The 26,897-nt window shown below is 41.0% G+C and overlaps 1 non-coding gene and 1 pseudogene across 1 annotated transcript; both read right to left on the bottom strand.

The window, feature by feature from the left end:
- Positions 1 to 2,093: 2,093 nt before the first annotated feature.
- LOC103566140 (AMMECR1-like protein) lies at positions 2,094 to 3,025 on the bottom strand (annotated as a pseudogene).
- Positions 3,026 to 4,928: 1,903 nt separating this feature from the next.
- On the bottom strand, positions 4,929 to 9,196 carry LOC103566147 (uncharacterized). Its single transcript, XR_011535947.1, has 2 exons — positions 9,139 to 9,196; positions 4,929 to 8,990 (listed from the first exon to the last, which is right to left on the bottom strand). It is a non-coding gene; the product is annotated as an uncharacterized protein (transcript).
- Positions 9,197 to 26,897: the final 17,701 nt, after the last annotated feature.

Genomic DNA, 26,897 nt, shown 5'->3' with positions numbered 1-26,897 from the left:
AGTTTAGCACCGATTTTTTTTTGCTTTTTTTAATCTTTAAAAAACACAACTTTTAACATACAACACTTGAACAGTAATGAGTATAGGCCTATGTGTCAATATTGTTGCACAAATTGGAAGTGGGTGGTTTAATCCAGAGCTGACCACCCTGATGTCAATCCATGGTAGCTAAGAGTAACTGTTGTCACATTTATTTGTAAGAAAACATTCATTATTCTCAGCATCAGAAAATCATTAAACAATCTCTTCCCCCTCAAAAGCTTTTTTTCATTAACTTTGTGAGGGAAAAGTGACACAACAGTGAGATGAGATAATGTGTCCTGGCCTGGACGTGCTGATGTCAGCCCCACACTTCCCTTGCACATTCCATATCCTCATGAACAGCAGAAGATCATGCCAAGCAAATCTTAAACATTTTTTTCCAAGAAATGAGACAGCAATGCCTAGAATAGTATGTGTGTTGTTTCTTAGAATGTGTCCCTGCTCTTCCTCCCCCATTCCTGGCAGAAGAAAACTCAAAAGATCTTTTGACTTGAATATTTGCCCATTTAGGAAAGCCACACCATCACCACATAAATCTTAAAAAATAAATGAAATCAAAACATTGTGTTCACCAGGTTGATACCCATTCCACTTCAAGAGTTCTCTAAGCATGTTGTTGAAAGCCAGTGTATCACTCTTAGGGTCCTTTTTCCCAACTAGCTACCTCTCCCTGTGAATCGTTTCAGCAGTGCCTTCATGACAATGTTTTCAAAACATCTTCCAAGACTCCAACTTCTATGAACTTTGCCACCAAATGAGTGAAGAATAGGCAAAAGGAAGGAGAAACTTGCTGACAGCTATTTGGAATCAGCAAAAAAGAGAACTGGAGATATGCCACATGAAAGTCTGAATGACCTAGAATAAAATGAGCTATTTGGAACTTTGCCTTGGTAGAGTGGCGATTCCCAGCATGTTAGGCAAGACAAAGATTTACCTTGTTTAATTACACAGCCTTGTTCTAAAGTCCTGTAAAGGACTGAAACATTAACGGTCTTTTCACTGCTACAAGAAAACTAGAAAAAGGAACTCCTCTGCTTAAAGGTCCCTCAGGATGTATGCCTGAAAAGAAAAACAGTTTGGAGAGCCTGGATTCTCTCCTATGAGAACGTGTCCTTCTAAAGCCCAACCCAAGTACTTGTTTGAACATCTTTGCCTTCCGATAACCTAGATCTAGCTATAGGCACCGCTACCAGTAGAGGATTGAAGTAGTTGGGTGGCATGGAAGAAGTCTCTCATGCTGCATGCAGCAATGACCTCAGGACCTCCTGTGGGCATCCCTGTCCATTCCTCAGCAGGCCATACCACAGAGTTCTGTTCAATATCGGGAAACTCAATGCAAGAAGAGTGTAAGAAAATCCAACTGATAGTGGGATGAGAATTAAAACTTTTGAGGCTTATTGAGCAATGAGATCTGCAACACCCTCCAAAGGGCTTCTGACCTTGATGTGGGTCTCTGTCCAGGAGCCCTGAAGGACTCATGGTGCCCACATTCAACTGTAACGTGGCTTCTACTTATGAAACATGGAGGTTGTGATTAATTCTTGGTAGGCAATAAACTGGACTTGTAAAAAAGGAACTTAAAGCAACCTAAAAATGTTTGTTGGTCCCCATTGCTCAGACTACCAGGGGGAATATACCTACTTGATCTGGGGAGGCTGTAGGAATGTATATGGTGTAAGCTTTTATATGTCTTAGATTCCAGCGTCCATTGTATGGCAGACACACAGGCAGCAAATCACCCGTGGCACCTGCACGCTAAGGGTCTTCTGATCCCACGCAGTAATTCTCACTAGTCATGGAGGAGGCCCAATCCAATGGAACTCCATATTGAGGAAAGGCTGAGATAAGGCTTGGGCCCCTCGAGTTCTGTTTCATTCAATATAACCCTGCCCCACCTTAGTCAGCTGGAGGCCAACTTGGCAACAGAAGTCATAAAATGGTACGGTAATAGAAATAACTGGACCAGGAAGAGGAAGCATCTTCTCCAATGATGTCATAGCCATTGGTGGCCACAGTGGGGTGGGACTGGTCCTGCAGCCCATGTGTCAAGACTAATGATTGTATAGGGGTGGGGCATGACACGAGGCAGGCCATTCTGGAAACAATGCTGTCGAGAAGCAATATATCCTGCATAACTGATTGTCACCTCACTTCGGTACCTGGTGAGTTTGATGGTTTTTCTGAATTCACTGGTAATTGAAGCCTTAAAGCTACCTTTCCAGAGCAAGGAGTCTATTGTCTGAATCTGATCAAAGTTTTTCCTTAGCAACCTCAGGTAAATATGTAACTTTATGTTTGATGCCTTTTTCATTGATGAATTCAGTTCAAATCCCATGGACCCCTACCTCCCAGTTCAAGTAATCACTGGCGTCTTCGAAGTTAGTAAGGAGATAGAGCAGAAAAGTTTAGGCAGCTCCTCTCAGGTCAAGGGGGAGATCAACTGTCCTTAAGTGCACTGGTTAACATATATTCCCTGAGTCCTGAATAAAGATTTATGGCTGAGAAGGTCCTAGTATAGCCAGAAAACTTCTTGTCTTACCCTGTCTTCCATGTCACCAAAGGCAGATAGGGATCACTGGTGAATCTAGGAAGTTGTGACTGTGGGAAGCCATAAAGGTGACAATAGAAGATGTCAAAGCAGTAGCAGCACATCTCTGCAGTCACCACCAAATTTTTGGTGTTGTTGGTAGTTCCATTGGGCCCGAGGAGAGGGCTCAGTGCTCCTGATGAGGGATTCATTTGTATAATAGGGAGAATTTCTGGATCCCAGAGTTAAGTCCAACACATTCTCCTGACCACTGCTGCCACCCACGTGCTTGTGGTTTTGAAAATGTCCTGAACTAGAGCCGGGGACAGTTGTGGACTGGTTCCTGTGACTGTGTGTTCTATTTCCAGGTAATTTAAGCTTCTTGACCCCACAACAGCATTCTGCCAACTTGGGCTTGAGTGGAGAAACACGATGTCTTTTTCCCATCCCTATTCAGTGCTCAAGGTCTGGAATGCTGCAGAGCCTGCAATCGGAAAGTTTGTATTGCCAGGGGAACAGCTACAACTGAGGGGAGCTATTTTGTCTCTGAAATGAATTTTCTTCCTTCCAATTCTATTCCTTCTTCCTGCACCTTTTTTCCTGGCCCAGCTGCAGCCAGGGCAGTCAAAACCTCTCGAGCTCTCTCTCCTCCTGCTTCATGGAGCCATGTGCATGGGTGGGGGCTCCCCTGGAGTCACATTCTTAACCACATGAGCACTTTCCTCATGTGTTAGCGCTAGCTCTATACTTTCATTTGTTTCATCTCTGTATCCTACCAGAAATTATTCACTGAGGCATTTTTCCTCCTTTGTTGCCTCAACTCCTTTTATCAACTTAGTGAGTTGTATCACAACACAATACTGCTTGGACAAGTTAAGGCAAAATTTAACTTTCACTTTCACTATATTTTACATATAGTTTACATATAAAATAGAGAAAGGGTTCAAGACACCAAAAAGTTGCAAGGCAAGGAGTTTGTACTTCTGTTGGTAGGAAGGGGACTGCCTCAGAGTGTTCAGATAACGAGATCAGAACTCTACCTTAGGAAAACTGTGCAGAAATATTGAAGAGAGGATCCTATGTTTTCTTCTAAGAGTTTTATAGTTTTAGCTCTTATATTTGGAACTTTGATCATTTTGAGTTAAGTTTTGTATGTGATGTGAAGCAGAGGTCCAACTTCATTCTTTTGCATGTGGATATCCTGTTGTCCCTGGACCACTTGAAGAAAAGACAATGATTTCCCTCATTGAGTTGTCTTGGCACTCCTCTCTCATATCAAATAACCATAAATGTATAGATTTTTTTCTGAATTCTCAATTCTATTTCATTGATCTATATGTCTATTCTTATGCCGGTACCAACAGTCTTGATTAATGTAGCTTTGCAGTGAGTTTTGAAATGGGAAAATATTTATTCAAATATTAAGATACATAACTATTCAGTAAAAGATTTTGGGCAATTGATTATTTTGAGGCGGTAGGACTGTTGCTTATAATCCTTTGCTCATGACATTTCACAAAACACATACCAAGTGAATTTAAGAGTTAAATTTAAATGATAAAATTGTAGAATTAAATAACAGTGAATATGTATTAAATATCTAGAGGGATGAAAAATTTTTAAGATTGAAAAAAGTGAAAAAATCCACAAAGGCAAAGATTACTATTTCTTAAAATTCTTACTTTCTGGTACATCAAAAATAAAAGCAAATTTAAAAGGGAAATAACAGGGGCTGGCGCAGTGGCACAGTGGTTAAGTTTGCATGTTCTGTTCCTCGGTGGCCCGCAGTTCAGCGGTTCAGAACCTGGGTGCAGACATGGCACCACTTGGCAAAAAGCCATGCCGTGCTAGGCATCCCACGTATAAAGTAGAGGAAGATGGGCACAGATGTTAGCTCAGGGCCAGTCTTCCTCAACAAAAATAGGAGGATTGGCAGCAGTTAGCTCAGGGCTAATCTTCCTCAAAAAATAAAGTAAAATAAAAGGAAAATAAACTGGGAAAACAATATAAAAGTAGTCAGAATAAAGAGCTAGTATAGATTGATAATTAAAAATATGAAGTCTGCACTAGACAAAGGATGTGAATAGACAATTTACTAAAGAGAAATTATTACAAGTTAACAAATGAGAAAAACCTTAACCTTGTTAGAAACTTTTCAAAAATCCAAAGTAAAACAATAGATACCACTTTTATTAAATTATTTATATATTTAAAAATAAAAGTATTGAAAAGATAAATGAAAAGTGAAATATAAACTTATCGTATGACCCTACAATGCCACTCCTAGGAATCTGTCCAAGAAAAATGAAATGTACGTATGTATATTTGTAACATAATAAATTCAAAAATATGCAATAAATACAAAGGAATGGATTTATTGTTAATGAGGGAGCAATTAAATACAATACCTGATTAACAGGTCGTAGTAAGGAAAAAAGTCATCTATGGAAAGTACTGGTTACTTAGGACATCTTCTATAATGTTAAAGGTGTATATAGTATTATATACAAGGATATATATATATATAATTCATATATACAGATATATAGTCTGGATAAGCTTATTGCCATATTTTTTTTTAATTAACAAATACATAGCTAAAATCATTTTAGGGATGTGATTTCCAAGCAGGAGTATCCAGGATTGTCAAAATATAATCTCTTTTACTTTTTCTGATTTCAAAATTCATATATTTGTTCCAGATATAACCCCTCATGCAATAAATAGGTATTCATAAAAGAAAAGCATCATTTATCTCTCTCTCATCCCATTCCCACCACAAGATGTTCACTCTGTGTTTTTTTAAAAATGTAAAAACATGTTTATTTTCCTTTCACTTTTTTAAATTAAACATTTTGTATTAAGCTAATTGTAAATTTACATGTAGTTGTAATTAATAATGCAGAGACATGTCTTATACCCTTTACCCAGTTTGCCCCAATGGTAATATCTTGCAGAACTTTAGTATGTTATCACAAGCAGTATGTTGACATTGATATAGTAAAGATACAGAGAAGTTCCATCAGTACTAGTATCCCTCACGTTGCCAAGATGTTCACTCAAGAGTTTAGTTTATATCCCACAGATATAGTTGTGTGTTTAATATTATATGTGCATGTTAATGTGTAAATAAGTATTCTTATTAATTAGTTGGATTTCATTATACATATTTTTCTGAACTTGTTTTCATTTATCTCAATTTTTACATATACTTTTAAAATTTTTGTATGTTTGAGTTAGTGTTGCTAATATTTATTTGAAATATATAACGCCTGGCTACAGACATCACTCTTGCAGTCAAAATTATTTATATGTCAAGCACATTAATCTTCTGTCACTAAAACATGTTGCAAATATTTTTTTCCAATTTTTCACTTGCTATTAATTTCTGGTTGGTTTTTGGTGGGGATAGGACATATCTTTTGAACTTTAATATTTCCAATTAAACTCAAAGCAATTCACTGTAGGAAAAATTGAACCAGCACCAGTGTTCACTTATCACACACTGATTGCCCAGGGCATGCCATGAAGAAAATTTAGTGACCCTGCAGACATTTCAAGGAAGTTGGGAATTTTGCCTAGAGTATGCATGAAAATATGGAGCTTGCAGTCAAGTTTGGAAGGGAAAGAAGATGTCAGAAGGCCTGAAAATGGGAGAAAATTAGAGGGATGAAGGGATAGGAGGTTAGTGTGGCAGCATTAATAATTAAATGAAACGTGAAAAACCACGGGAACAGAATTAATCTTGGCAAAATCTGTCTATCTGGAAACCTTCATTTCATTCTATGTTCTTTCCTCTCTCTGCTACTTCACCCTATAGTTGAAAATCAAAGCAGAAGTTTTCCTATTGTGTCCAGGAGTGAAGAGATGTGTCCAGGAGTGAAGAGACAGTACAGAGGAAGTGAAGATCAGAGTAAGGAAAGGTGTGTCCTAAGAGCAGACCCATCCCTGACCACAGAAACGTGGTTGAGTCACTTGCCTTCAGCTTTAACTATAGTTTTAATATTGAATGTGAATCTGTGTTAGAGTTGAGAGTGGCACAGGGGAGGTGACTACTTACCAAAATCCTGAGTTTTATTAACTATTTAACTCCTCTGAGCCAGTTTTTCTCTTCTTTCAAATGAAAATCACACTAATGCTCATGCAACATGTTGCCTTGAAGATTAAAGTAAGAACTAGTGGTTAAATGCAGTCATTCCATGCTCAGGCTCTGGGGCCTCAGTGTCTGGTTTCATATCCCAGTTCTGCTACTTAGAAACTGTGTAACCTTGGGCATACAGACGTGTAAGAGGAAGACTTCAGGATTCGCATTTTCCCAGGAGCCTGGGACCAAAGGGAATTGAGAGAATTGGAAGACCATGACATCTGAACTGGCTAGGGAAGGAATCTGAGGATGTGGAAGCCTGAGGATGTAAAGAGACGAAGTAGACGGGCCATGCAATGGTTTCCAATGCCCCTGCCCATGAGGGAACTCAGACAGCTCGGAGAGCCTGGGTTGAGCCAGATACTGCGACTGTTCGCTAATGCGTGAGACTGTCTCTATTCCTCAGGGTGCAGCTGAGAAGTGTGCACTGCGGTCTCTGTACTCTAGGTGAGAAGGCCGAGACTAGACTTTGATCACTGAGGCACTACATGGAATAACGTGGAATTATTCCTTATGTAATGGCAATTATCCCCTTAGTTCATATTTTTAAGACATGTGCATGCCAATATATGGATCCCTCATGTAAATATACATAAAGAACAGAAAAGTGGTAAGTGGTAGGAAATACTGTGTGTGAGACCCAAAAATAGAAGCATAATTTGTTTACAGGTGGCACCTCATCTATGTCATCATTTATAGGATTGTAAGTTGAAATTTGGTACTGCTGTTATTTTAATTTCAAAAACTATGCCTCTTTGCCTTCTAAAGTGCAAACATCACAGAAGTGTGGAAAATAAATTGTGTAAGTGTCTCTTTCAACTCTTGCCTGCAATTCTGAACTATTAATTGCTAGTAGATGAGAAAGGTCCTACAGAACTCACCAGAATGTGACATACGTGCTATTGTTGTTTGGAAGTGAAAATAAACGACTGAACCCCCTCAAACACACGGACCTGGAGCACCCAGTTTCAGCTCCCTGAGAAAGGCACTGGGCAGACAGGCTGGCTCGCCCTCCCTCTCAGCAACTGTTTCTGATATATGATGCCAAAAGCACTAACAATAAAGAGAAAAGACAACCCACAGATTCAGAGAAATACGTCATTTCTCTTGGGCTGCTTTAAAAATGACACGTTAGGGATCCTATCACTGGGAGTTGATTATCCCTATTAATGCCCTTTCAGTCCTTGAAACCCACTCCTGACTTCCAGTAAAAATTTTTCCTTGTCTGGCTTCCAGATCCCTAACATGTGTCAGGTCCTCTGGCACATACATGTTCACTTGATTAATTTTTTAAAGCAGCCCAAGACAACGGTATTACCAGCCTATTTTACAAATTAGGAAACTAAAAGATTAGATAATGGGCCCAAGGTCATAGAATATGAAACTGAGATGAGAGCTATAAAACTTCACAGCCTGTGTCCCTAACATATGAGCTGTTTTGGGACAGAAAGACATGACTGTACATCAGACCAGCATAGTTTGAGGGGATGGGAGAACACAAAGGGAATCAAAAAGGAAGGGAAGGGAAGGGAAGGAAAGGAAGCAACCTGGGAAGATGGGAGGGTTTGGGAGGGAGCCCACCAGAAGACAGGAGTACTGCGGGACCTGGGGAAGGGACTCACAGACACTTACCCTCCTAGAGACCCCCATTGACCGAAAAACAGAGCATCCTTTCCCGAAAGGGGAGAAGAGTTACTAGAGTTCTCAGTATCCTTCTAAACCTCCTGCTGACCTCTTGACTTTCTTGGTTTGCCTGAGGGAGGAAGCAGGTGCGAACTGTCTGAATACACAGGTCTATCACATAGGAGTTAAAGTCATGCTGAGTTTTAGGCAACATATTGAGGGAGTCTACAGTGTTACACTTTGTATACTTCAGCAGCTGAACCTGCAGGTCTGTGGCAAGAGAAAAAGGGAAGGGCTGGCCCTTGATCCCTAGATTGACCTCTTCTCACCCCCTTTCCCATGCTTATCATCTTGCATCACGAATTTACCAAGATCTTTGAGGTTCTTTATATTCTTGTTATCTTGGAAGTACTCTCACAAGCTGCTTCTAGGAGAGAAAGAGGAACAGGAGCTGGTGGTCCGTCCTGTGTGGTATTTCCAGGAGCTGGCCTGTATTTGCTGGGCAGGCACATGGCCATGGAGCAGAGTCTCAGCTGTGATACTCACGTGGCTGTGTCCTTGAGGGTGAAGAGAATGCTCAGGGAGAAGCAGGCCTCATCGTGGTAAGCACCAAAAAGGCCCTGTTGGTCACCAGAGTCGTAGATGAAGTAATACCTGTGGTGGGGCAAAGGGGACAGACTATCTCTGTAGTTTTGGCCTGCAACGGGTCTTGAAAGCTCCCCTCAACCCATGAGCAGATCTGTGCTTTGGTGATCTGTCCTGTCCTGGCCCTCATCTGCCTCATATTCCCAGGGGTACTTACTGAAGCAGGAATTGAAGGACTAGATCCTTTAGGGTCTCAGATCCTTTATAGCTTTCCTGAAATCAAAAGACACCTTGAAACTATATGGTAGACAAAGCCTCCCTTGAAATACTCCAAATCTTGCTTGGTCTGTCCTCACCTTACAAGGTTTTATTATCTCAGGGGCTTCAGTGTCAATTACATTTGGTGGTAGTAACTCCTGGCCATCTTGGGGAAGGGAAAAGGAAGTCAGCAGTGCATACCAGGGAGGTTAAACAAGGCACTGGAGGTTATCCAGGCACTGGATAAATAGGGAGATGAGTAAGTCCAGGGGAAACAATGGTCAGAGATCAGGTGTGAAATGGCCCTTGAAATTCTATCAGCAAGACTACAGTAGGAGTCTTCGACAGAGTGTCCTGGAGCCTGTATTATTAAATGCAACTTTTGGGTAAAGGAGTGAGTGAATTAGTGAGGGGGTGTGTGTGTATGAGTTTGTGTTTATGGGCATTTTTTTTCCAGGAAGAACAGCCATGCTTTTGTCAGAAGTCTATGTACTCTAATTGGCTAAGGGTTACGTACAAAAGCATAACATAGACAAGTCCAAAAAAGCTTCAGAGCTGGTGTGGAGGTCGTCAATGATAGTAAGATGAGACAATGATGAATGTAGGCAATTACCAGGCATAACAATGTGGGAAAACAATCCCGGATGGCACTGCCCGAAACCAAAAATAGAAGTGATTGACAGTTCAGAGTTGTGAAGCCTCTCTCACTCTGTTTCTCCCTCTTTCTCCCCTCCTTTTTCCTCCTGGGTGGCCCCCACCTAGACTGCTCTTACTCCCTTCTCCAGTGCCACAACATAACATTTGGAGCCCAGGCTCCAGGGCTTCCTTCCTCACCCTTCCTTCCTCCAAGACCCCACTGAAGGCTCCAGAGCGGAGAGGGAATGGGGTGGGAGCCCAGGGCTCTGCTACCTCACTGGGGTCCAGCATTCTGCGAGGACCCGGACACCCCCAGAGACGACCCATGATGCTGAGGCATGGAGGTGAGTGACACTGGGCTTAGGAGGCAGGGAGGGAAAAGGAAGGGATGAGGACAGAGAGGGAGTGAAGGTAGGAGGACAGAGATGAGAGAGACATAGGGGAGTAGAGACAAGGGAGAGAGACAGGAAGCAAACCAAAGGGAAGAGAAAGAAGCTCTGCCCTGCTGGTGGGGGTCCGGGAAGAAGAGAGAAGAAAGGGGCAATGACTTCCCTGCTGCAGCCCATTCCTTCATCCGCTCTGGCTGGCCCTGGACCTGAGGTAGGAGTGGAAAACATGCAGTTGTTGGGCTGGGGGCCCACTGGATGCTGGTTGACACTTTGTAACCTGTGTGAGCTCAGTCTGAGCTGGGAATGGGAAATGGAGCAGCCACAGGGGCAGGAGACCTTCCTTAGAAAGAGTAAATGGTCAGGCCCCAGCTCAGCATGAGGTTGAGGGTCTGTGGCCCCCTCTATGACCACCAACTTCTCTCCTGATGGCCCCTGTGCACCTGTGCCTGTCTTAGTCGAGTCCTTGTCTGAGGAATCACACCCATCTTGGATGATCCAGGGATACTCTGAAGGTCCAAGCAGGATGATGTGACATGTGGATGGAGGGAGGGGCCGTGCCCGCGAGAGGCCTTTCCTTCTCTCTCCTCAGCCATCTCTGCCCTCTGCCTTCCACTCCTGCCTCAGGAAGCCCTCCCAGTGGCAGTAGCTCACTTCTGGCCCCTTGACTCAGGGAACCCAGCTTTCTCCCAAGGAGTGCCCAGCTCCTGGCATTGTGCCAGAGGAACGGATGTCATGATGACAGCCACCCAGTTCCTCGGACTTCAGCATGGGGCAAGAAAGCTCCCATGGCAGCCTGGGATTGGAGGGGAGACCCATTTGAACCAAGGGAAAGAGGATCCCTCTCAGGGCACGAGAGGGAAACTCCATATTGGCTCAGAAGCAAGAAGGCCTGTCTCAGCATGAGACCTTGGTCCGGAGGGCCCCTCTCAGTCCAGGGCACCAGCATCTGGCTCAAGGCTGGTGAGTCCTGGTCCTGGTGAGTAGGGGGAGCCCTGCCACCTGGAACACACTCTTGTGACAGCACGCTAGAGCAAGCTAGGTGCAGAGTCTGGAAACAGAGCCCAGAGCACCTGAAGAGGTGAGCTGGTCAGAGGAAGGAAAGTAGCCCTCTAAGCACAGATGAGGGACACAGAAAAGAGAAGGCAGGGCCTGTGGTCCTCCCAGAGGACCTGGGCTGCCGCTTACTGCAGAGGGGCATTGTCAGGGGTTGTTCAGGCTCCCATGCGTGAAAGTCCCCAAGAAGGGTGACAGGGGTTCACACCGACCTTATGTAGGTGGACTGGTCCCAAAAGGTGTCACACAAGGGGTTTCCTTCCAGCCACAGCTCTTCACGTTTCAGCCCTTTCATCTTGCCCAACTCCTGTGCTGACTTCAGCTGAGACATATGGGGAGGAAACTGGAAAAGGATTCTCAGGGAAAGAGAGACATTTGGGCCCCTGCATCCCCAGCCTCCACCCTCCCCCACAGGTACCTTCACCTGCCTCCTGTCATCACTCTGATGAGCATCACCACCCACTCTCAACCAACTTTGGTTGGCTCCCTCTTCCCACCTCATTTTTGGAGAGGTTCAGGATCTTGATTGTCGGGGCCTTCTGTATAATGTCAGACAGGCCATCCAGCTGGTACAGTTTGTTGTTGCACAAGTTCAAGGACAACAGCTTTTGGGGAAGAAGAGTTAGAGTGATGGTGACCATCTAGGACCTTGGAGACAAATCTCTCCTCTTTCTTTTGCATTTCGTTGGTGTTTTCATTGGCTTTTTCCCATTCTTTGACCCTATGAAGAACATTGGCAATGTCAAGCAAAATAATGTCTTTATTTCTCTAGAGGATGATTAAGAAAAGTATTCAGCAGAATAAATAATAAATGTGAGTCTTATAGAGAGAGCACTGGAATGAAAGCTAGACCTATCCCTTTTTATAGAGCATTGGGTAGATCTCTTTTCCTCTCGTGCCTTCCAGGCTTACATAGGATAGGCAAGACATACTACTATATTTGTGTGCGTGTGTTTAGGAATAAAGATGTAGAAAATTGCAGATATTGCTGAGTAGGGGAGTAATCATGATTGGCTTCTTTATGTTTTTATTTGCCTTATAAATTTTACAAGTTTGTTGTATTTCAATTTCATGATATCAATTATACTTGAAAAATATCCCACTACTTAAACTTTATATAATTTACAAACCTCCACACTTGCAGAAACATTTCTGGGACATCATATGTAAATTCTTATTTTCTGAATTTTATTAATAAAAATGTTGTGAACAATTTAATATGCACCAAATAATATGAACTACACTATCCAATAAGGTAGCCGCTGGTAACATGTGGGTATTGAGTATTTGAAATTTATCTTATCTAGATTGAGATGTGTTTTAAGTGTAAAACACCCACCATAAAGAAACTAGCACTTATTTTGCACCTACTAAGTGCTGAGATGGTGCAGTATATTAACTTTTACTTAACTTGGTATGAGTTTTGAAAATCCAGTTTTTGAAAGCCTGATAGGGCTTATAATTATATAATCATATCATAATGTCAGAATATTTCTGGTTACTCCAGACCTAAAGCTTTCCTTTGATGCCACTAGTTCTGTCAACAGACCTATTACAAGCACATTTATGTTTCAGGGGATAATGCTTAGTGATAGACATCAAGATGAATATGATGTGATTTCTACTGTTGGTGGAGCTTACAAAAGCATGCACAAGGCAGATACCTAAATAGGTAATGCCCTTATAGAAATACTGCATTCATCCTGAATTTTCATCTGCAGCATGAGTCTAATAATATTGGCCAAGAATTTTGGAGTCAGATCGAAGTATGTAAAACAGTTTCATGAAGTATTAATCCTAAGACTTTAATTAATTATGAAACCTAACTTCCATAGTTGTCATGAGGCTTCATATGAGAACATATGGAAATTACTACCCACAATAAGAACTTTAAAAAAATGTTGGTTCTCTTCCTTTCTCTCCCTGATATTTCACAGCATTTTTGGAATTTAAAAATACTTTTAAGAAGATGAAAATCCTGATTTATAAATCACAGAGTAAAATGTCCAAGTCCGGTAGTACAATTGCTACAGTGTTTACTAGCCTATACAGTAATTTTATCCTGTTTCTTCCACTGTAAACAGTTTTCAGTCTAAAAGAGCTGTGGGATGGTGGATCATCTATACAAGCTGGATCTTTCATTATCACTTAACGCTGACCACAACTTGCTTTGAAGTTGAATCCTACATGAATTTCATAAGCTATGTTGCTGCAGGAGGGCATTTCCAAGCTGGTCCAATGATGGTAATTTAGAAATAATCTTCCTTTATTTTTCCTTTGTTTTCCTGTTCACTAAGTCTCCCTTTGTTCAGAGTGTGCTTAGCAGGAATTTTCAGCAAATTTAAAAAATCCATTCAGAAAACTCACTTGATGGAGGGAAAAGCTGAAAGCCTAAGAACATTTGAGAAAATTCCATGGGCTAGTTCAGAACTTGCTTATACCTCTGACCTAATTACCAACAAGTCCTTGCCTATTAAGTGAGTAAATAATTATCTCAAAGGTGACTTTGGGTTCTAAAATTTCTTTATTTAAAGTGAATGAAGTTTTATTAAGAGATTAAGCTTTTTAATGATATTAGCAGTAAATAAAACCTTAATCTGTCCTTTAGAAATTCATTTCAAGGTATTCATTTATGCCTTCAGTATTCATCAAAGCTCTAAGTTGTACAGATCTCCCTAGACTTATGATGGAGTTATGTTACAATAAACCCATCTTAAGATGGAAATATCACAAGTCGAAAATGCATTTAATACACCTAACCTACTGCACATCATAGCTTAGCCAAGTCTATCTTAAACGTGCTCAGAACATTTATATTAGCCTACGTTAGGCAAAATCATCCAACGCAAAGCCTATTTTATAAAAAAGTGTTGAATATCTCATGTAATTTATTGAATACTATATTGAAAGTGAAAAACAGAATGGTTGTATGGATACAGATTGGCTGTAAGTGTATCGGTTGTTTACCCTCGTGATCACATGGCTGTGAACTGTAGCTCACTGCCACTGTCCACCATCATGAGAGAGTATCATACTGGATATTGCTAGCCTGGGAAAAGATCAAATTTCAAAATTCAAAGTAAGGTTTCTACTGAATGTGTATTGCTTTCACACCATTGTATAGTCAAAAACTTGACCCATTGTAAGTCAGGGACCATCTGTACCTAATCCATGGAGTAAAGCATCTTTAAAGGAGTGTGCCTTTGGCATTTTTAACCTAGGTTCACGATATTGGTGAAATGTTTCTAGCTGATAAAATGTTATCATTTATCATTTAATGATTAAAATGTAATGATAAAAATTCACTAACCCTCTTCACCTCAGCCTAGTGTAAGGAATGAAATCCAATGTTCTATGAATTTTAGTTGTAGTTTTAATGAAAATTCTTATTTGTCCTCAGTCTAAATTCTTTTTTTTTTTTGATGAGGAAGATTGATCCTGAGCTAACATCTGTTGTCCATCTTCTTCTTTTTTATTTGAGGAAGGTTGTCCCTGAGCTAATATCTGTGCCAGTCTTCCTCTACTTTGTATGTAGGACACCACCACAGCATGGCTTAATGAGCAGTTTATAAGTCCGTGCCTGGGATCCGAATCCACAAACCCAGGGCTGCTGAAGCAGAGTGTGTGAACTTAACCACTACACCACAGGGCTGGCCCCCTCAGTCTAAATTCTTAATCTAAGCCCATCTTAAATTCTTTCCAACACAGAACTCCTGAGTTGCTTTGGATAACCCAATACACACAAAAATTAACATTAAAAATGGTAGCCAGAGTCAAGTTTAGATAGTCCTCTCAAAGAGGTCCAGTTGAGATGAAGAAACAGTTAAGAGAATAATAATAGCTAACACACCAGGCACTATTTTAAGTGTCATTCATAAATTCCTTTAATCCTTATAATTATCCTATGAATTAGGTACTTCATTAATGTCCCCATGTTACAGATGAAGAAAGTTGAGGTAGTTTCCCAAGGTTACACTGCTATGAAAGAGTCCAGTTACAAACCTAGCGGCCAAACACTACTTTACAAGGGCTCTCTCTGTGTGAGACAAATGTACCTTGGCAGGGGAGACATGCTGCAGATGGATCCCTCGGCGAATCAGGGAAGGCTGGGATGGAGTCTTGGGGAGGCGGGTCTGGTGTGACGTCATCAAGACCCTGCCGCAGCCATTGACTTCCCGAATAGAGGGAGACAGTGACTCGGGCCGACAAGGCTACAACGGAGGGAGGGCGAGGAGGCGGGCCTGAGGCCCCTCGGCCAATCGGAGGGGCTGGGGCGGGGCCTGGGGGGGGGCCCTGCTGCGCGGCGGAGCCCTAGAGGTACCGCGCGGGAAAGCGAACTCGTCCAGTGTGCAGAGCGTTCTCAGCCCGGCCGTCTGCCTGTCGCGCGTCTTCAGGCCTTCGGGTGAGGACAGGCGGCGCCGCCCGAGCCAGAGGACTGTGGGGACGGGAGGGCGCGGCGGCCGCGGGGCGGGGGTGTCGCGCCTTCAGGAACTGGAAGGGCCGGTTGGGGACTGGCGTTTCGTAGCGGCGCCTCCTGGCCAGTCGGCCCCTTTGTCTGCGGGGCGCCGCCTTCTGCGCGCCACGCCGGGGCTCCCGGGTCGGTCCCCGGAAGGCCCGAGGGCGCGGCCCCCGGAGCGGCCCGTCGGCGGTGGCTGCTGGTCTGAGGCTGCGAGGATGGGGAGTGGGGCAGCCGCCCGGAGTGGGCCCTCTGGGGCTGCCCTGCGCGCTCTCCCCCTGGGCCGATAGGTTAAGCTGCGCGCCGGTCAACGATGATGCTTATTTTACAACGTTGAGAAAACCGGCCTCTGCACCCAACCGTGTTATTGTTTATTAGTCCCGGTTTCCCCACCTCTGGAGGTCGGCGTCCGATCTCTTGTCAGAGGAGGGTTTTAGGGTGACCTCGACGGAAGGGGTGCATATTGGGGACTTCTGGCTGCTTTAGGGGGCCTCTCTGTTATACTCTGAGCGCTAGAAGTGTCTTAGCCCGCCAGGGTGGGGCCAGGCGCGCGCGTGAGAGCCCTGCTTTCCAATCTCTTGGGTCTCCCATTGGCTCCTCTGGACAAACCCGGAAATGGTCATAGGGCTCCTCATCTTCTGTCCTCTCCCCTTGCAGAGAAAACATGGTGAAATAAAACTCAACTCTATTTGGTTTATCCCTTTCTGCTGAAGTCCTTGGTCTGATACTAATTAGCTGTGCCATCTTAACGGCGTTTACAAACCTGTAAGTGCCATGGGAGCTAATACCAGATTAAATCCCTCTCTCTCCTATTGTAGCTCCTTGATCTACTGTCTTTCGGCTGATGAAATGCAAAGAAAGTAGTACAACTTATGCCACCCTTTTTTGTGTGCTGCTCCCAACCCCCCCAAGAAAAATGCTTCCAAAAAGTAGTTGAATACAACGTGAAGGTGCTCAAATAATGCTATCTACTGTTACAAATTCATTAGCTGCTTCAACCCAGTCCTTGTTTTTTTGCCTATCTTATCTGTTCTTGTGCTTCTATCACCTTCATTTGACTTTTGCTGTGATTTTAAAAGAATCGGACATATTGACTGGGTTTTGGAGCATCTTGGTTTCTAGTGCATCCTAATTCAATGGCTTTTACTACCTATCAGAAATGGGGTAATGATGTGGAATTCAAAGTATTCTAATAAAAACATAACTTTTCTAATATGTGTACTGTTTTCTTGATGAAAATCAGCAGGTAAAATACACATTGTTATTAAATGTGAGAATTTTTGCCTATGATCCCTTAGTATGTCAACTATTCTGCCAGTTAAGTTAAAAAAAATTTTTTTTCAGTCTTTCTTTTAGTCAAGATTAGTGCTAAGCCAGACTTGTCTGAAGTGGAGAAGTTTGACAGGTCAAAACTGAAAAAAGCTAATACTGAAGGAAAAAATGCTCTCCCCTTGAAAGAAAGTCAGTCCTGGGACAAGGAGTTTCTAGTGGAGAAAAACGATGGTGAACATTCATAGGTTCAGTACATTAACTCTTCTAGTGAATTATGACACAAAGTAAGCAATAATTACGGTACCACTGTATTTAGTGCAACAGTTAAAAATATCAAAAACTTGACTTCTTAGATTATATAAATGGTTCTCACATGATAGACCCAAGAAGTAACGGGGGAATGAAAAATTAGTTTCTTGTTGGAAAATAACTAAAATTCACATTACAACCAATTTTGGAATATTGGATTTAGCCTTAGAAAAATCTTAATTTTGTCCTTTTTTATGGTTATTTGGCATTTTCTGCATCTAGCAATTTGGGTCCATGATTTCATTCCTAAAGAACCACATAAACTGAAGTTTTGGCTTTCTCTACCTCATAACAAGATAAAGCAGAGAAAAAGTTTAGATCTTGGGTGTGTTCAAGGCTCCCTCACTCAGAAGATGAGTTTTGCCTTTGGGAGTTACAGCCTGAGGGAGAAACTCCAAGCATATTCACCAAACCGAGGGGCAGCTTTTGTCATGTCAGTGTTATTTGAGAGTTCCAAAGTTAGTCAAAATGGAAAGAGTGTAACTTCCTAATTATATAGTTATAGATAAATATGAAGAAAATACTTCTCTTGCTCCCCAGTCCCAGAATAATTTATGGAAAAAATGGCAACAGCATATCTCTATGTCTCAAATGGGAAAAAACACAGTTGATGTAGATTCTAGTGAATGTTCAGTTGGTTAACATGCACACACACACCCGATGGAGGATTTATGGTTAGTGCTTTGGCATTTGAAAGTTAAAGCAGTTATGGCAGCCTTCGATGAACTGGCAAAGAGCTCCTTTGGAAGAAACTGAGTTTAATCTTAGTAAAATACCCTCTTAATGATTTGTTATGTTTGTTTTTTTCCCAGCTATCCAGCAGGAGAAAAAGTGTGTTCAGACATCATAAAATGGGCATCTCCCAAGGTCAAATTTCAACATTGCTTGAGTGTCTTGGTTTTAAGCTTATTTTTTTGTGAACTTTTCTGTTGTCTTCTCACCTATACTCCCTGGCTAAGAGGTCAGGGGTAGCTAGTGTTCCCTTAAGTTCATTTTAAAACTTTCCATTGGTGCATAAATTGCAGCTGGAAGATGCTGTCAATATTCTCACCATCGATGACCTTTGTTTGTGTAGTCCTTGAATCCCCAAAGGATTAGCCACTTTAAAATTTCTACAGTGCATGTATCCATTGTTCATAATCTTCATGGAGTGGCATGTATTTGCAGTTTCTCACAGTTTATTTTCATTTCTAATATAGAAATAAAATAATAAATATAATCATTACATTGAGACTCCTGTGGTCCATTCTTGGTCTTCTAAGGAATGAAAGTACACAAGGGAACTCTTTTCAGCCAAACAAAAGGGTTGCAGGAAAGCCACTTTAGCAGATTAGTCACATGGGAAAGGCTCCCCTCTGTCTAGGTCCAGTGGGTTCTGACTTGGGTATGCTAGGTGCTTTTTCTGTAATGATGGAATCATAGAATTAGAGAACCTTGGGAGAGGAGGTAATGTGGACCTTACCTCAGAAATGAGGAAATGAAAACACAGGGTCTGAAGTTATCTTCTAAGGTGAATAAGGTCTGGAATTTAATCTGGGCTCTCTTGTTTTCTGGAAAGTGTTTTCAACTTAACGGGAGGAGACACCCAAGGCTGGGGTTGGATAGGGAAGGGCCCAGGAGGCACTTGCTAACACACACTGTACTAAGCACATCACATCTTCTGTTGAACATAATAAACTCAGATATCTAATATCTGCTAATGAGCTGCAGTACTGAACCTCTTGTTTTGTTCTTCTCCTGAACAGAGTTCACTGTCTTATGAACCAATTTACTTTTGGAGTTCATGGTGAGCACAAGGAACACATATAAATGGGAGTGTCTCCATCCTTGCCCTTAAATAATACTTTTATCAATTTCAATTTATAAAAATCAATCACCTATAAGCCCACCAATTAGAAGTGTTAGCATTTTGTATGTATAACCATCCAGACTGTGATCTATTAATATACATATCTTTTCCTACAAAAGGAGTTAAATGCTGTTTGTACCTATTTGGAACCTTAAATATTATCTTACTACCCCCTATCTAATGACTTACATATTTAGGTAACCACAGGAAGTGGAGGCTGTTTTCTTTGCTAGAGCATAAACTTCCACAAGCAAAACAGTAGGTGGGACAACTCTGATCAATTGTCAATGAGGTGACACAATTACAGGGCTTAGTGTAGCTAAAGGATTTGAGATTTGGAATAATGTTGGTCACCAATACTTACCTCTTGCTTGAAATAATTGTCCAGTAGTTACTTAGCCCCTTGCAGTGACCTGCAGTGACTGTGCCCAAACTTGCCTCCTTGTAGCTTCTATTTAATAGTCCTACAACTGTATGCTGGAAACTCACACAGCATAGTTAATCCCTCCTCCAGTATTTGAAGTTAACTGTTGAATGCCTGCTCCGACACCTTTTTAAGTCTTCTGATGACATTTCTCCAATCCTTTGGACCCAGGTTACACACATGGGGAACCATCCTGAGGTTGGACAGTAACTCCTGTTGTTCAGTTGCATCTGGTAACCATTCTTTTCATTAATGTATTGATTAATCCACCCTGAGTGGTGTAAGTGCTAAACTGAGTCGGAGCAGACGAGAGATACATGGCAGGAGATGAAAGACTTGTAGCTGCTAAGTGAGTACTCGTACAGATATAAGATGAGAGAAATAATTACCCACTTGAAGAAATATTTACCCTGCATTTCCTAAATATATAATATAGGGATGCTCTTCTAATCACTAGATTCACTTGTCTGTCCAACAAGGGGTGGATTTTTTACCAATAAGCCCACTATAAGCATTGAGATTTAGGGTCCTGAATCAATTTATGAATTGCAAACCTGGAGGAGCAATGTCATCATCAATCCCCCTCATAAGAAGACCAACTAGCAACTATCCACAGACAAGACACCAGTGTGAAAAATCCCAGAACTGGGGATGAGGCTGAAGCCACACCTGGGCCACAGTGACCAAAAAGGACTGCATTAGAAGGGTAAGAGGAGCAGCTACACTCTGATTGCAGAGTCCCTCCCCCAGGTTGGTAAAGTGCTACACCAAGAGGGACCATCTGGGCTTACAGTTTCCCTTCAGGGAAAAAGAGAGCCAAAGATGGACATCCAGCTTCCCCAGTGTCAGGGAACACTTCCTAGGAGGCCAACATGGGTCTCACCTCATAAGGATCACTGGTGAAATCTGCAGGGCTGCACCACTCAAGGGCAGATAGAGACAGAGAAGGGAAGCAGGGCTTACAACAACGGGTGCTCAGCTCTAGGCAGACTGCATTCCTGCTTACAGTGGTGCCTGAGTAGAGATCCTAGCCAGTGCCTCTGCTCATCTGTAGAGCTGAGCTGGTGGCCATTTCTGGCCAAGGAGCTTGGTTGGCAGTTCTGCCTGATTTGAGTCCTCAGCCAATGAGCCATATGGGATGTGGAGGCCCTTTTATAGCCTTTCCTGGGCAGGAAAGAAAATTTGCAGCCCTAGACAACTGCTGAGTGTAGCCTCTAGTCCCATCTGACCAAGAGGCCTGGCTAGAGAAGCTGGACAGCAGTAGAGCCCATCCTACAGCCTTGCTTGATTGAGGAGTCAAGCCAGCAGCCCTGCCCAATTGCTAAATATAGCCTCTGGTCTCACAAAACCAGAACAATTAACCTGGGCAGTCTTGGAGCCCAGCCTGTGGTACTGCCCAGGTGCAGAGCCCAGCCTACAGTCCTGCCCTACGTCAGAGCCCAGCCTATGGTCCTGCCCAATTTTTGAACACAGCTTGCAGCCTCAACCAGGCAGGGAGCCAAGCCAGTGACCTTACCCAACAGTGGAGCACACCAGCAGCCTTCCTGGTCATGAAGCCCATCCTGCAGCCCCACCTAACTTTGGGACACAGCCTGCAGCCCAGACTGATCACAGAGCACAGCCAGAGGCCCTGTCTGACCATGAAGCCCTGCCTGTGGCTATTCCTAAACACAGAGTTCAGCCAGTGGCACCATCCGGTCAAGAAGCATGAATGGATAGCCTGAGACTCCACCCAACCAGGAGTGATTGTGGAGTCCAGCCTGTAGCCCCACCTAATTGCAGAGTCCAACCAGTGGCACCACAACCTGTGTCAGGGAACACAGCCTGTGGCCTCACCCAACCAGAGGTGATTGCGGAGCTCAGCCTGTGGCCCTACCTGACTGCAGAGCACAGTCAGCATTCTTACCCAACCAGGAAGTCCACCCAGTGGCACTGCTTGAATGTGGAGCCCAGCAAGCAGTCTCAACCAAATGTGGAGCCCAGGCAGCAACACCTTTCCTGGCCTCAGTGCAAGAGCAGTGGCCTCACCCAACTAGAGACCCTGATAGCAAGACTCACCTTCTCATGGATGCTGCCAGCTGACCCATCCAGTGCCCCAAGTTGGCTGACTGGTGAAGGTCTTTCTCTGCCAAAGTGAACTGTAAATTCTGGAAGAGAAGATAGCTTACCAAAATGTGCAGATACTTGTGAAAAGAATCAAGCATCACAGAGAATCATGTAAACATGACACTGCCAAAGGAAACTAATAAAGCTCCAATAAGTGACCCAAAAGAAATGAAGAACTATGAACTATCTGACAAAGAATTCAGAATAATCCTCTTTAAAAAATTCAGTGAATTATTAGAACACCTAGACAGACAACTAAGTGACATTAGGAAAAACAATGAATGAAGAAAATGAAAAGTTCAACAACAACAACAAAAATAGAAACCATCAAAAAAATCAAACAAAAGAATACAATAATTGAACTGTAAAATTGAATAGAGAGCTTCAACAACAGACTTTACCAAGCCAAAGAAAGAATCAGTGAACCAGAAGATAAGCCACTTGAAATTAACCCATCAGAGAAGCATAAAGAAAAAAGAATAAAAAAAGAATGGAGATACCTATGGGCCTTATGGGACACCATCAAGGGAAACAATATATGCATTATGGGGTTTGCAAAAGGAGAAGAGAAAGACAAAGTACAGACAGTCTATGTAAAGCAGTAATGGCTGAAAGCTTTCCAAACTTGAGAAGAGAAATGGACGTTCAGATTCATGAAGCCCAAAAGATCCCAAAAAGGTTGAACTCAAAAAGAGCTACACTGAGACACATTATAATTAACTTGTCAAAGTCAAAAACAGAAAGAATCCTGAAAAAGCAAGAGAAAAAAGACTTATCACATACAAGGGAGCCCCTATAAGACTATGAGCAGATCAACAGAAACTTTGCAGACCAGGAGAGAATGGGATGATATATTCAAAATATTGAAAGGAAAAAACTGTCAACCAAAAATACTACACCTGGTAAAGCTGTAGTTCAGAGATGAAGGAGAGAGAAAAATTTTCCCAAACAAACAAAAGCTGAGGGAGGTCATCACCACTACATCTGCTTTACAAGAAATGCTAAAGGATGTTTTTCAAGCTGAAATAAAAGGATACTAATTAACATCATAAAAACACATGAATGTGCAAAACTCACTGGTAATGGTAAATATACAGTCAAAGTCAGATTCTCCAATATTGTGAGAGTGATTTGTAATTCACTTACAACTATAGTTTAAAAGTTAAAAAACAAACATATTAAACATAACTGTAACTTCAATAATTTTTATTTGACACATAGTATAAAAAGATGTAAATTGTATCATCAATAAACTAAAATGTGAAGGGAGGAGAAGTAAAAGTAGAAAGTTTCTGTATGCTATTGAAGTTAAGTTGTTATCAACTTATAATAGGATGTTATGAATATCAGCAGATATTTTATGAAAGCCTCATGGTAACAACAAATGGAAAACATGCAGTAGATACACAAAAGATTATGATAAAGGAATCAAAGCATAATGTTGCACAAAGTCATCAAATCACCAGGGAAGACAGCAAGAGAGGTAGCAAGGAACAAAGGATCTACAAAGCAGTCAGAAAACAATTAACAAAATGATAATAGTACATCCTTAGTCAACCCTGGTGGTCAAGTGGTTAAGATTCAGTGTTCTCACCACTGCAGCCTGAGTTTGTTTCTCAGTTGGAGAACTACACCACCCATTTGTCAGTTGTCATACTGTAGTGGTTGCATGTTGCTGTGATGCTGACAGCTATGTCACTGGTATTTCAAATAACAGCAGGGTCATCCATGGTGGACAGGTTTCAGTGGAGCTTCCAGATTAAAACAGACTAGGAAGAAGGGCCTGGCTACTGCTTCCAAAAAATTGGCCATGAAAACCCTAGGAATAGCAGTGGAGCATGTCTGGTACAGCACCGGAAGATGAATGGATGGCACAAAAAGACTTGGCAGGGTTTTGCTCTGCTGTGCACAGGGTTGCTAGGAATGAGAATTGATTCAATGGCACCACCAACAACAATAGTATGTCTTTACTTATTAATAGTTATTTTAAATTTAAATGATTAAATTCTCTAATCAAAAGACATAGAATGGCTGAATGGATAAAAAACAAGATCCAGTGAGCCAGCCCCAGTGGCTTAGTGGTTAAGTCTGGCATGCTCCACTTCAGCAGCCTGGGTTCAGTTCCCAGGTATGGACCTACACCACTCATCTATTAGTGGTCATGCTGTGGTGGCAGCTCACATACAAATAGAGGAAGATTGGCAGTGGATGTTAGCTCAGGGTGAATCTTCCTCAGCAAAAACAAAAACAAAAGCAAACAACAACAGCAAGAACAACAAATACAAGATCCAATGATATGCTGCCTACAAGAGATTCACCTTAGCTTTAAGGACGCATAGACTGAAAGTGAAGGAATGGAAAAAGATATTTCAAGCAAATGGCAACCAAAAGAAAGCAAGCATAGTTATATAAGATGAAATAAACTTCAGGCCAAAAATGGTCAAAAGAGAAAAGGAAGGGCATTATATAAGGATAAAATGATCAATTTGTCAAGAAGATATAACAATTCTAAACATTTATACACCTAACATACGAGCACCTAAATATATAAAGCAAATGCTAACAGAACTAAAAGGAGAAATAAGTAGCAATACAATAATAGCTGGAGAATTTAATACCTCATTCTCAACAATGGACAGATCATCCAGACAGAATGTCAATAAGGACACAGGGGATTTGAACACTAAAGACCAAACAGGCCTAATAGACATATACAGAACATTCCATCCAACAGCAGTAGAATATACATTCTTCTCAACTGCACATGAAACATTTTCTAGGTTAGATCATATGTTAGGCCACAAAATAAGTCTCAACAAATTCAAGAAAAAACAAATTATATGAAGTAAGTTTTTCAGCTACAATGGTATGAAACTAGAAATGCATAACAGGAGTAAAGCTGTAAAATTCACAAATACATGGAAATTAAATATCACATTCCTGAACAACCAACAGATCAAAAAAGAAATCAACAGTAAAATTTAAAAAAAACTTAAACAAAAATGGAAATCCAACATACCAAAACTTATAGGATGCAGCAAAAGGAGTTCTAAGAGGGAACTTTATAGCAATAAATGCATACATCAAGAAGAAAGCAAGATCTCAAATGAACAACCTAACTTTAAACCTCAAGGAATTAGAAAAAGAAAAACAAACTAAGTCCAAAGTTAGCAGAAGGAAATAAAGATTAGGCAGAAATAAGTAAAATAGAGAATAGGAAAACAATAGAAAAGATTAACAAAACTTAGAATTTGTTATTTGAAAGTATGCACAAATTTGACAAACCTTTAGCTAGACTAACCAAGAGAAAAAGAGAGAGAACTCAAATAAATAAAATTATAAATTAGAGGGAAGACAATATATCTGATATCACTGAAATACAAATGTTCATAAGAGATTACTATGAGTAATTATATGCCAGAAAATTGGACAATTTAGAGGAAATGGTAAAATTCCTAGAAACATACAACCTACCAATACTGAATCATGAAGAAGTAGAAAATCTGAACAGACCAACAATGAGTAAGGGGAATAAATAAGTAATTAAAAACCTCTTTAAAAAAGAAATCCCAGGAACAGATGGTTTCGCTGGTTAATTCTACTAAACATTTAAATAAAAATGAATGCCAATTATTTTCAAACTCTTCCAAAAAATAGAAGAGGATGGTCACTCTCACATTCATTTTATGAGGCCAGCATCCTGATACCAAAGCCAGATAAGGACATTACAAGAAAATAAACCTCAGACCAACATCCCTCATGAATATAGATGCAGACATACTCCACAAAATACTAGTAAACTGAATTCAACAGCACATTGAAAGGATCACACACCGTGATCAAGTGTGATTCTTCCGTGGGATGTAAGGATGGTTCAATATATGCAAATAAATAAATGTAATGCATCACATTAATAGAATGAAAGATAAAAATCACTTGATCATCACAATACATGCACAGAAAGCATTTGACAAAATTTAACATCCATTCATGATAAAAACTCTCAACAAATTTGGTATAGAAGAAAAGTACCTCAACATAATAAAGGTCAAATATATTACAAGCCCACAGATAGCATCATATTCAATGGTGAAAGGTTGAAAGGTTTTCCTCTAGGATTGGGGAAAAAGACAAGGGTTCCCACTCTTATCACTCCTATTCAACATAGTACTGGAAGTCCTAGCCAGAGCAATTAGTCATGAAAAAGAAATAAAAGGCATCCAAATTGGAAAGGAAGTAGTAAAATTATCTCTGTTTGCAGATGACATGATCTTACGCATAGAAAACCCAAAAAACTCCACCAAAAAAAAAAAAAAAAACTTGTTAGAACTAATCAACAAATTCAGTGAAGTTTCAGGATACAAAATCAACAACAAAAATCAATTGTTTTTCTATACACTAACAATGAAATATCTGAAAAAAAGAAAACAATCACATTTACAATAGCATCAAAAACAATAAAATACTTAAATTTAAACAAGGAAATGAAAAATCTATACAGTTAACACTAAAATACAGTGATGAAAGAAATCAAAGACACAAATAAATGGAAAGATGTCATGTGTTCGTGGATTGTAAGAATCAATATTATTAAAATGTTGATACTACCCAAAGCCATCTATAGATTCAATTCAATCTGTATCAATATTCCAATGACATTTTACTCAGAAATAGAAAAAACAATTCTAAAATTCATGTGGAGCCACAAAAGACCCCAAATAATGAAAGCAATCCTGAGAAAGAACAAAGCTGTAGGCGTCACACTTTCTGATCTCACAGTATATTACAAAACTATGTAATCAAAACAGTTGGTATTGACACAAATACAGACACATAGACCAATGGAACAGAATGAGATACAAGAAAAAAACCCATGCATGTACTGTGAACTAATATTTGACAAGGGAGCCAAGAATATAAAATAAGAAATAGGTAGTCTCTACAATAAATGACATTAACAAAAATGGATAATCCTGTGGAAATGAATGAAATTACATCCCTATCTTATGTCACTTACAAAAACTAACTTGAAATGAATTAAAGACAATGTAAAATCTGAAACCGTAAATCTTCTAGAAGATATAGGGAGCAATATTATTCACATTGATCTTGGCAAAGATTTCCTAGATATGACACCAAAGCACAAGCAACAAAAACAAAAGAGAACAAGTAGGACTACATCAAACTAAAACGTTTCTGAAGAACAAAAGAAATGGTCAACGAA

The sequence above is a fragment of the Equus przewalskii genome, chromosome X, assembly GCF_037783145.1.
Source record: "Equus przewalskii isolate Varuska chromosome X, EquPr2, whole genome shotgun sequence".
NCBI lineage: Eukaryota > Metazoa > Chordata > Mammalia > Perissodactyla > Equidae > Equus > Equus przewalskii.
Note: the sequence above shows the minus strand (reverse complement) of the source record. Positions and strands in the feature narration are given on the sequence as shown.